We start from the raw sequence: 11,982 nt of genomic DNA on the forward strand, positions 1-11,982 counted from the left end.
TTTAAAAGAAAGATTTTCAGTCTTTGGTATGAGATTAATACAATGATTGAATATTCCATGGATGAGCGATATATTGTATTTTTACTATTTTAATGATCATTACTAAAATCTAAGTATTATGTGGCACATTATAAGGTTGAAATCTGAATAGTTAAAGTACTCATAATTACATAACAACCATGTAATTAAATAGATCAAAATAAAATGATCTTATTAGTTCAAAGATGGTAACAAGAATGACCACTGTTGTAAATATATAATGCCTTCTAAGACGCAGAAATTGAAATTTGTACAAGTTGCAACTTGTACACAATATCAGGGTGTACAAGTTATCTGTGTGCAAACATGATTTATTTATTAAACACCATTTTCTCTCCCAACCTGTTTTCTAATTAAGCAGATTATGAAACCTTGATTGATTTTTATTTAATAAAATCACCTCCAGCCTTAATTAACGTCATTAAGCGAGGCCGAAAGTGCCAGTAGGCTTGGCCACTTGGCTCCTTAGCAAATCCTAGAATTCCTTCTTGATCTGACTGATAAGTTCGCTTTTTGTGTTGCAAGGGATTTGGTTTGTTGTTCAATTGCGCCCAACTAAAAAAAACCCATAAGATTTGGATCCGGGGAATTTGGATGCCAACATCAGGCGGCAAAATAAAGTTGTCAAAATTATATTGGAGTCATTTAATACCTTTTTTGAGGTGTGGCAGGGAAAACCACATATAGGGGCCTCAAATTCCCTCCTAATCTTGCAAAAAAAATGCATCACTGAGTCCGCATTTCGAGAAGTTTTTATGTTGTCGCTCCCGTTACGGATTCATAGGAGGCCTCTGTGCTTTTTCGAAATATTAGGGACAACAAATTTGTCCATTGGTTCCATTTTTTTACAACTGGGAGAGATAGCTTGGAGACCTGGAGACCCTGTATATGTACATAGCAATCATTCAATGCATCCACCCATGTAGGACAATTTCTTTCTCAAGACGGCCTTCGATGGAAAATAAGGCTTTGATGATATCCTTCCATTTAGTTTCGTCGCAATACTTTACAAAATTTGAGTGGAAGGAGTCAATTCTGTTTTGTGGCTCTGAGCAGACTTTCCATTTTAACTCTCCTTCAAGGTAGAAGCCGAAGGTATTTAAGTCAGAAGAGTGAGAGGTTCTCTGGCGGCCATAAATCCACATTTTCTTCGATGAAGACGCCCCTTGTATCGTTTTTTTAACTAGGTCCTACTAAAATAGGAACGGGTTTTCTTCACTATGGAGCTTTATACAAAAAAATCATTCAAAACAGCGCAGTATGTCTCGAAACCAACCCCCTCTTGCGTCTTATAATATTAAATAATTTCCCAAGTGCTATCAAATAACTTTGGTTTTTTTTTCTTCTTAGAGAAAAGGTTTAGAGGTCCAATTAAGATCGCAATGTGCTCAAGTCATATGTATTTATTCCAAACCATCAACAAAAGATTTTTTATTATGTTTTGTGTATAAAAAACATATCTACAAATCTATATAAATTAAGAAAAAAATTACTTGAAGCAATCTATTTAATTTATTTTCAAGGCCTCATAAGTCTCATACTCCTATTTAATGTACATTTTACATATACTATAAGCAGAATCTATATTTTATAATCCTTCTGGACAAATATTACAATAATAATTATTTGAATTGTACTTTTGAGAGAATATAACTATTTTTTTCTTTCCAAATTATTTTGTAAAAAATTAATCATGGAATGCAAAAACAAATATTTACAAATTATTGTGTAAATAATCACTTATTTTATTTTGATAGAATAAAAAATATTAAAAAGAAGTCATTTAAAAAAAGCTATTTTTTCAAATCCTATTTCATTACAGATTTATTATACATTACTTATTAATATTTGTTTGAAACAATTTTTTGCACATCATTAAAAGACAGGCCTCGACGTCATAAAAGATTTTAAAAACTTTCCATCTCATTTATTTTTGTATATTATTATAGATTTATTTATTTGTCAAAATTCCAAATAGAGATATTGGAGTTATTTTTTTATTTCAATAAACCTTTATTCAACATATTAAACTGACTTTAAAATACATAGTTAAAGTTTTAACAAAATTAGTGACATTTTTTTTTTTTTCTTTCAAAGTACCAGCTTTAAATGTAAATAAAATCGATAAGAAAATCATCCATACAATATTATTGTAGCATGTTAAAAAATAAAAAAATATATACACAATGGATCTCAATAATGGTATAAAAGTCAAAACACCAACGGAAGCTATTGCAGCATCAATAGCAATTATTTAATGAATAGGTTTTATATGGCTGAGTATGGTTCTAAAACAAGAATATCATGTAAAAACTAAAATAACGTTTCCTAGAGTTATTTTTTATGTATTAAAAACCGCTATAAATTATTGCATGACTTTGTAAATGGTCTTAAAAAATTTGACAAATCAATATCATATGTACTCTTTTAAAGCATTGAGCACAATATTAAATATTATGCCGGTTAAATTTTACGCTATTATTACAAGGCATTGATGATTGATTTCCGAAAAGTTATTCTTTTTTCTTTCCTTTTAACAAAATAAACAATTTTTCAAGTAACTTTTTAACAAAATAGAGATTTGTATATATTTTTCTATTAAATTTATACTTTCCATATTACAAGGTACATATTAAACAATAAATTATACTTACTTTTAGGAATAAAATTAATAAGAAAAATGTTATACTTTTTGCTTTGAATATATAGTTTATACATCTTTGAGGTGTAAGGGATTAAATCTCTATTAATAAAGGAAAGTTTGCCTGCGGAGGACTCATTTTTGAATATACACTTAATATGTTAGAACTCGTATCCAGTTATTTTAATAAGTAGCAACTTAGCAGCAAGCGTAAGGAGCTACAGCTCATATTTTTAATTTGTTTAAAATTGTATGTAAATTTGATGCTCAAGAGTTGATAGTAAAAAGGGTTTATATATCTTAAAATGTTTAATCGTATTTTAATATATTTTTTGTTTAAGATGTTGTGTGATATTTTAATCATGGGATTGTGTCATACATAAGCCTTGTTTGATTCAGTTTTTGTTTTATATCAGACACAAAATCAGTAAAACGGGAGCAAAAATGATCGTGCATCTCACTTTATTGACACAAATATAGCCCAAAATACATTGTTCCCATCGTTGGGGTCAATGTGAGGACCGTCTCCAATATCCAACATACCAAGAATGTATGTAAAAGGACATCCAGAACTCCAGGGAGTGGAGTTTTGGACTTAAAACTTTGCTGATTTCTGACCCAAGGACATGTGGCCTCCGTCATCTCCCGACTTGAATCCTCAAGGTTTATTTTTTTGGGAACAAATACATCCCCACACCAAAATGTGGATGATCTGAAGTTTATCATCTCTAAGGTCTGAGACAACTACCCTGAGGAAAAAAAAGTCCAAGCCTATAGTAGTTTAAGGTACTGTATTAAGACTGGCATTGCTTCTAATGGATGCCATATCGCATAGGATGCAGCCTCTGAGATCTACCAACAATTTTTGTAAATATATTTTTTTGTGTACCTACTACAAAACGAATTCGTGAGAAATTATTGTACGTAGGTTCGATTCACGTTCGCTCCAAAAAAATGAAATATACATTATGTATATATTTTTCGAAGATAATTCCTAGATTAAATGGTGTCATTGTTATAATATATCGCAAAGAAAAAAATCATGGGCCTGTGAAGCTAGAAGGAATGTTGTTTTTTATTTGTTTGTTTTTTAAATGAGTTTCAATCACAATATAATTATTTAACTAATTATTTTTTTAAATTTCTGATAAACTTAAACAAAACGTTCTAATTTTTGTAATGTCATGATTTACTCAAAAACAAAGATTTATATGTAAAGTACTTAAATCATAGAGATCAAATAATATATTAAATATATATATATGATTAAATCATATATATATATTTAAAGTATGTTTTTATTTTCAAAACAAAACATAAGCTTTATCCGACGCATGGAGAAAAAAACTGGCACCTAGGATAATTATTTATTTTCACAAATGCATAAACTAATGTTAAGTGCAATGAGGGGGGCAAATGACCTTTTTACATTTCAGCGTTTTTTTTATTATTTCATTTCATAGAGATTGAACATAGATTGAAATATTCAAAGTAATTTAGGAACACGTAAACACTTTGAGAACAAATGACATAAATATTTTTATGAGATGTAACATTGAGCGTATACTTATTTGTATTCTGTTTTCAACAATACTACTCATAGTTTAACATTAGATATTGATAGAAAATTTTCACAAACGTCATAGATTGCATAATATATAGAAATAATTATAAAAACACTAATAAATTGTGGGTAACCAGCATATACTTTTTTTTAAATGCATGTTCACGCAATTTCTTACTTTTCATATCCTTAGCTATAATTATTGTTTCATTTATGAGGAGGAAACATCTAAATATGGAGTAACTACGTGGTAGTTTGCTCATGATAAGCCGAGAGTAGCATTGATCAGTTATCTTCTACATAATGTATATAATTTAATAGCCAAAAGTAAATATGTGTGTTTTTGTACGGATAAAAACACATGCATTGTGCACATAATATATTTGTAGCATTACTTAACATGTGCCTTGGTTAAAAATGAACCTTAAAATGTTCCTAGGTACAAATATAGAACGCTTTGCATGTAAAAAAATAATAACATTTATTATAATTATTACTGCATAAAAAATACAATCTAGTAAATACATGTATACAGTACGTACATAATTCATACTATCGAATAATCAGGCAAGGCTTTAATTTTTAATTGGCAATAATTAAGAAAGTAACAAAAATATAATTGCAAATTTTGTAATAATAGTCTTAGTACATACCCATTGCACAGGGTGGACCTTAAATACTGCAAAGAAATTAACTTCAAATTAAACTTTTAAAAATCATAGAAAATTAGAGATCTTTTCGTTAAAATGTTTGTAATTTATAATGATTGATTAATTTTCAACTATGTTTCATTAAAACATTTTTGGTCATGTTTCAAGTCGGAAGAAGAAAGAAAATATCACTGTTTATGATTTCTTAAAGCAATAGATTAGGGCTACTCAAAGTTTAATGAGGACGCTTTCGCTCAGGCTCACTACCCCTTTTTATGATCTCACTTCTGCACTTGCTCAATCAGGTGTTAATTTTTCTTAGAAGTGACATTTTTCATTAACATTCCAATGCGCAAAAAAAAAAAAAATTCTAAACTGCACTCGCACTTCTCATTTTTTTAACAGTAAGCCGGCTCTCGCTATTAATTCTGAGCAACGCTGACTACTTTATCAAAATATGGACTTAAGTCCAAGTCGAGTTGCAAGTCTCGAGTAAACCTCTGTAAATTATAGCAAATAAAAGAACTCGGATGAATTCTTTGGAATCGAACTACTCAATGAATAAAAATCCTCTTTATATATATTAAACTAATTAAAACAGATAAACTTACAAATATTAAAAAGTCTATAATGTCTCAAAGAGATAATAACTATAACTCTCTACTCATTTTTTAAAATACAGGACGTTGTCTTACGCAAAGTTTCCAATTTATCGTCACGCAACCTTTGATATTTCTTCTCACACGTTTAAATATTTAAGGTATACCGATTTTAAATGTATGAGGTCCAATTCTTTCATAAGATTTTATTAGAATCTCATCTTTGAGAGAAAAAAAATGGTCTAATCTAGTAAAATAAATATAACATTTTTTTCTAATTTTAGACGGATATATATATCTATATATATCAGTAGGAGCCCAAATTATTATGTGGTTTGATAAGAACAACTTATACAAAAACAGCTCATTTAAAAAATATTGAATAGTGCTGCACACCAATTTAAATGAATAAAAAATGTGTGATTATACGAATTTTAAACAAATCGAAAACTTTATTTCTTTATTGATAATATAATATCTACGTTATTAACAATTGATACAACTCACATTTCAGTTGTAAATCTTCGATGGTATGCATTGCTCTAGTACATAGAGCATAGTAGGTACTTTGCACAAGAAATTGATGAGACTGTTATGAATAGAGACAAAATATGCAGAAAACGAATTGCTGTGCGGAAGGAAATTGCTCAAGACATCAAACAATCATTTGGATGTGACATTCCGTTGGCAGTTTAGAGGGACAGGAAGCTCATCCCTTATATTCCTGATGATTCAAATGTAGAGAAACTTCTAGCAGAGGGAAGTCTTACCTACTGACTGCTCCAAAACTAGAATTTGGTACAGAAAAAAAATGACAAACGTTGTTGTCGAAGTTGTAGAATATTGGAGAATAAAATAATGTATTCAATCCTTGTGCTTCTACACTACAGAAAGCAATACAAGTAAAAAAAAAAGAACCTGGACTCTCATTAAAGAGGTACTTCAAAAGCCATTTCTCAGAATAGTATGTCGATATCACGTGCTCGAAATAGTAATTACTGCAACGTTCAACAGATGCAATGGTGTTTTGACTGATCCAGATATGATACTCTTCAATCACCTCAAAACTAGTTACTGCCCATGGTACTGACAAATTTTGAAATTATAACTTCAATTTCCACATAAAACCCTAATAAAAGAGACATGTATGTAGGGAACAACTAAATATGAATGTGGAGAACGACAACCCAGAAAGAGGTGTTGCTTTAATTCAGAACTTTAGTGGACAAAAGTGGAAAAATAAAGAATAATTACAGTATCTTCTACAAGTCGTAGAGGAGCATTGCCAGCGATTTCCAAAGGTGAATAAAACAACATTACAGAAAAGCCTTCATGAATAAATAAACTGAAATAATAATAGAGCGTAGTAGGCTAAGGCTACAAGGGATACCACTATATAAAAAAATGTGCAAAAATTAGCTACATCATGGGTGGTGAGGAAATGCTAGTTATTATCAAGGGGAACTAGAAATACAAGGTATGCCAATAACATCCATCGGCCAGCACTCCTTCTCAGGTTGTTCTAAAGTATGGACCGCTGGTGAACCTAAATAGAAGGGTTGTTTTTGTGACGTTAGAGTCGATGTGAAGAGTTTATAATATAATATTGTTTAAACTTCGTTTTAATAGTAGATGAGTAATTAACGACATTAAATTATATCAAATAATCAGGTATCTTTAGAGTAATTCGTTGAAACATATATATTAGTGATGCAGCACGACGTTACCTCACTAACACAAAAATATACAGTATATCTTATTATCAGCTGTCTATGTGTTTAATTCTTTTCTCCTAATCATTGGTCTGAACACTGAATGGTTGAATTATAATCAGATTCTTCGAAATGTGAACAACCATTGAACAATAGTTTCATAGTTGGGTAGAATTGAGAAACTACAAACTAATTTTTGGCATCCTCCCCCATATATTTTCGTGTTAAAGGTTGAGTGATACAATAAAGATAACGACGTCGCAGAAGTTAGCATTTTTAACAACCCTTCCCACCCACTATAAGAAAAATTAAAATACGACCCGACACGCTTTAAAATATTTTATTTTTTTAAACTTTTTATATTATAAAAATATGATTTTGGCCATACGTTAACAAAAATCTGATATTTTTCCCGATTACACCCGATTTCTTTTGAAAAAGGCTAGAAATGTAGAAAAAATAAGTCTGAATTAAAAGTGTTGGATACAATTAATTTTAGGGAAAATTTCAAAAGAAGTTTTGAGGGTATCCTTGAGGGACAATATAAAGGGTGATTCAAAACGAGCGGTATTTTCCAGTAGGGGTTTTTTGACAGGCGCGCGCGAGTTCTGTCAAATTCATACGTCATTTTTACTCAGTTTTTTTTTTTACAATTCTTCATGGAAAGCTATACGCCACAACAACGTGTACAAATTGTTCAATTGTACTATGAAAATCAGCGTTCTGTGAAAGAAGTTTTTAGCAAATTACGCCCAACTTATGGTCCACTTAATCGACCTTCAGAATCCACAATTTGCAGAATAATCAAAAAATTTGAAGGGTGCAGCAACTTGCTGGGATGTCCCGTTGTCTGGTAGGCCACGTACAGCTCGCAGCATAGAAAATATTGCGGCCGTAGCTGAGAGTGTAGCCGAAGATCGTGAAGAATCGGTTCGCCACCACTCTCAACAATATTGGTCAATCAATATGGTATCCACGATATTTGGTTCCAACAAGACTTGCCACACAGCGCGCGTAACAATGGACTTATTGGGACATCTCCTGATATTTCGTTGCATCTTTGATCTATACAACTCTATATTTAATATAAAAGACATAGAATATAGTAACTCTCCGTTTTTCAACGTATAATATTTCAATTTGTTAAATTATACTAAAATTTGTGGCTTTTAATACTCTTTGATGAATAATAGTTTTTAATTTAGGTACGACATAATAGATCGTTCTAGTATATGTAAATTATATATTTCTTCTTTTAGAATAAAATGAATTATATTCCCTGTTGTATTTACTAATTTCGAACAGATAGTAATATGATAGTGATTAATTAATTATTAAAAAAAGTTTTTCCATATGTAGAAAAAAAATAACGTACAGGAATAAGTTACGTGTGTGATCAATTTCAATATTACATACTATTGTAATATAGCTTATATATTGTTGTGCCATTCGGGATTGTCAAATCATGTGTGTTTGTCAAAAACACATGAATAAGTAAGCTACTCCTAGAATTAAACCATATAAAGACTTTGTAAATTTTCCCCGTAGTGTTTATCTTCAGATTACTTCGAACCTATAATACTATACGATGCCAAGCGAAAACATAGACATCATCTTGTCTTATTTTACTGAACTCTATAAAATTACATTAACTAAGCTAATTCTAAAAGCACCTAATACTCAACTTGTTATTAGTAATCTCCCACAATATATGAACTAAGAAAGAATACTCGATAAATATTGATTTTGTGTTCTTTTTTTTTTAAATATGAGTATTCTTTTCAACGATTGTATTCACTTAAATTTAAACGACACTACAATATATCATTTATGAAATGTTTTATTTCTTAATAAAAAAGTTACATCAATAAAAGGTAGCCTTTGTGAATAAAGCTTCATTCACAGTAACTTCTATATCAGTGTATCCCAAGGTGCATTAATTTAGAATTTAGAGAACATTTGTTTTTTTCTTTGGATTCACAATTTGACCGTGGCACACAATTTGAGAAACACATTTTTAAGATTCAATTCCATCTATTTAAATGCTGCGATGTGACGTTAAATTTTGAAAATACATATATCTCTCAAACGATAATATGTACCAATTTTTACATTTTTATTTTTATATGATCATCAGATTAAATCAAAACACAATGTGCAAAATGATTTATCTGGTTTTAAGTTACAATATATCAATTTGTTTAATTAGAATGAATAATTTTTCAAAAATAAACATGTCTATCAGCCAATAAAATATCAAAGTACAAGTTTACTTATTAATTAATTATCATTTACATTTAAAACTATAATTACTCTACCGACGTGGGGACTGCACAAGTCAAGCTATGAGTAAATTTTGTCACAGCGGGCGTCTCGAGAACTCTTCAAGGTAGTGGAGATCTATTCGTGGGGAGACCAGATTTTGGCAAGAAGAGGATAAGTTTGAATTCTCTCGAATAGATAACCAATACATCGATCTAAAATTATAGAATATATCAATAAAGCAAAAAAATCACCTTGAATATCAGGTCATTCTTACGTAAAACATTTATATCAGCGCTTGCCCCAATCCTTGAGGGAGCTTATAGGGAAATCTTTCATTCGGAATCGATACCTAAGTTCATGAGTACAGGGACTCTAGTCTTTGTTCCTAAGAGAGGAAAAGATACTCTTGATATAAAAAATTTCAGGCCAATCACACTGCTGAATACATCTTACAAAATATTGGCGGGAATATTAAACAAGAGGCTAGTGAAGATCCTCCAACATAGTATTCCACACGTACAAAAAGATTTTATGAGAAATAGATTTGCTGAAGACATCCCAGGTACTGTCCAACATATGATCAATGAGATTAAGCTGGTAGGCAAAAATTTTGTGTTTCGCCAGATAGATTTCGAGAAAGCTTTTGAAACAGTCTCCCACCCGTTCATTCTACGGCAATTGCTCGAAGTATCTTTTCCAAAAAGTTTATAAGAACTATAGCCACTATAATCAGGAGTGTTCCTAGTATAGTACAAATAGGAGGACATGTGTACAGTTTCCATAGCACAAGAAGGTGTAAATAAGGAGATAGTTTATCCCCATCTCTGTCTCTACTTGCTGTTAGATGTCTTCACCCAGAACTAATTAAAAATAGAAAAATTAAGGGCTTTAAAAGGGCTTATAAAATTTATAAATCACTCTGATATGCAGATGACCGTCATAGAGGGCTCCGGGGAGACCTTGACAAATATTTCTCACACTGGAGAGGTTTAATAAGAAACCTGGACTCAAAGTTAATTTCGAAAAAAAGTTGTCCTCATGTCCAAAGAGTTAACTGATAAGGCAAAATTTCCACATCTCATCTTCTCCAATTTGTCTTTGCTCCTGGGTGTCAATAATCAAACATCCCAACATGATGGAGCTATAAAAATGAATGAATCCTTAATTTTGTCAAAACTAGAAAACTTCCAAAATTTCTATTCATCACTTCACCTCAATCTTTTAGATAAAATTAAGGTCTGGAACTCTATAATGATCCCAAAAGTAATTCTCTTATAGGTAAACTCCTTTCAAAGATGATATTTGCAAAAAAAAAATGTACAGAATTCGAAAGGACTTCTTATGGAAAAGAGACTGGTTAAAGGCTCCCACAAGAGACTGTGGACTAGTTTGCCTAAATCCCGTAGCAAGCTGAAAATCATTGAGTCTCTCTTGGTTCAATAGGTTGATTCTTGGTGACCACTTCTAGGCACTTAAAATTAAAAAATATTTCTACGAACAGTTGGGCTAACATCTAAAGGAAGGACTCCAGATAGATCCATGGGATTTATACATAGTTAACAGATCAGTTGTCTATTTTTGGCAGAGAAATTGCCTACTCTAGGAACTCGATTCTCCAAATAGTTCTGCCGTTACTTGTTCAACACGAACTCCTAAATAACAACAATATATTATTAAATCAAGACAAACTACTCAATTCTGACAGACTCACCTCTTTCATGCAACTTAATCAAGACCGATATCAACTCTCACCTGGTACTATTTCCTGGTAAGAGGTCACGTCTTGAAGGTTTGACAGAGCTTCAAAGATAAGCAAAGCTATTGGGAACCACAAACGTTTTGTCTCTTGGCCATTGGATAGGTTCCCTGCATATCGGTTAAAATGGTATTAGCAGACAGTTTAACGCATAACGACCCCAGAGATTTGTTGAAGAAACGACTACTTCAATGAAACTACCATTTTAATGATTTAAATTTTCTTAATTTGTATACACTTTAGTTATGTTTGCCTTTTTTGATTGAAAAAAATAATAGAAGAAAAAAAATTAATGAAACTACCATTTTAATAAATTTTTGCAATATACAGTTTATTAAATTAGGCAGGATTTCAAATTTAGCCTCTGAACTTATATTTATTTAATACTTAGATTATTTTTGAAATTAGATAAAATATGGGGGACCAATGGGCAATATATTTTGATTTACAAAAAAGAAGACAGGTGGCCCGATTAATGTCAGTTGTTCGAGGGGGAAGAGGAGGTTGTAGTACAAAAGTGACGTAACTGACCATTTTCTCAATCTGAGATATGTTCATTATAAGTTAGTGAAATATATATTGAATCGGTTTTGACAGTTCTTTATCTCTCTTCACAAGTAATGCTATTCAACAACAGTCAATGAATTATGCCCCAGAAATAAAAAGTCAAAATGCTAATTGTTTCTGGAGAAAAGTTAATTATAAACTTTTCGCACCTTATACTTTTATACCTAGTCTTTAAGTCTTTACATGTAG

General features: G+C 30.9%; 1 long non-coding RNA gene across 1 annotated transcript; it reads right to left on the bottom strand.

Annotated features, from left to right (window-relative positions):
• Positions 1-9,405: 9,405 nt before the first annotated feature.
• LOC121116920 (uncharacterized) lies at positions 9,406-11,412 on the bottom strand. The gene is made up of 4 exons (XR_005863982.2): positions 10,389-11,412; positions 9,924-10,330; positions 9,745-9,855; positions 9,406-9,682 (listed from the first exon to the last, which is right to left on the bottom strand). It is a non-coding gene; the product is annotated as an uncharacterized lncRNA (long non-coding RNA).
• Between the last annotated feature and the right edge of the window lie 570 nt (positions 11,413-11,982).

This window comes from Lepeophtheirus salmonis, chromosome 4 (genome assembly GCF_016086655.4).
Source record: "Lepeophtheirus salmonis chromosome 4, UVic_Lsal_1.4, whole genome shotgun sequence".
Taxonomy (NCBI): Eukaryota; Metazoa; Arthropoda; class Copepoda; order Siphonostomatoida; family Caligidae; genus Lepeophtheirus; species Lepeophtheirus salmonis.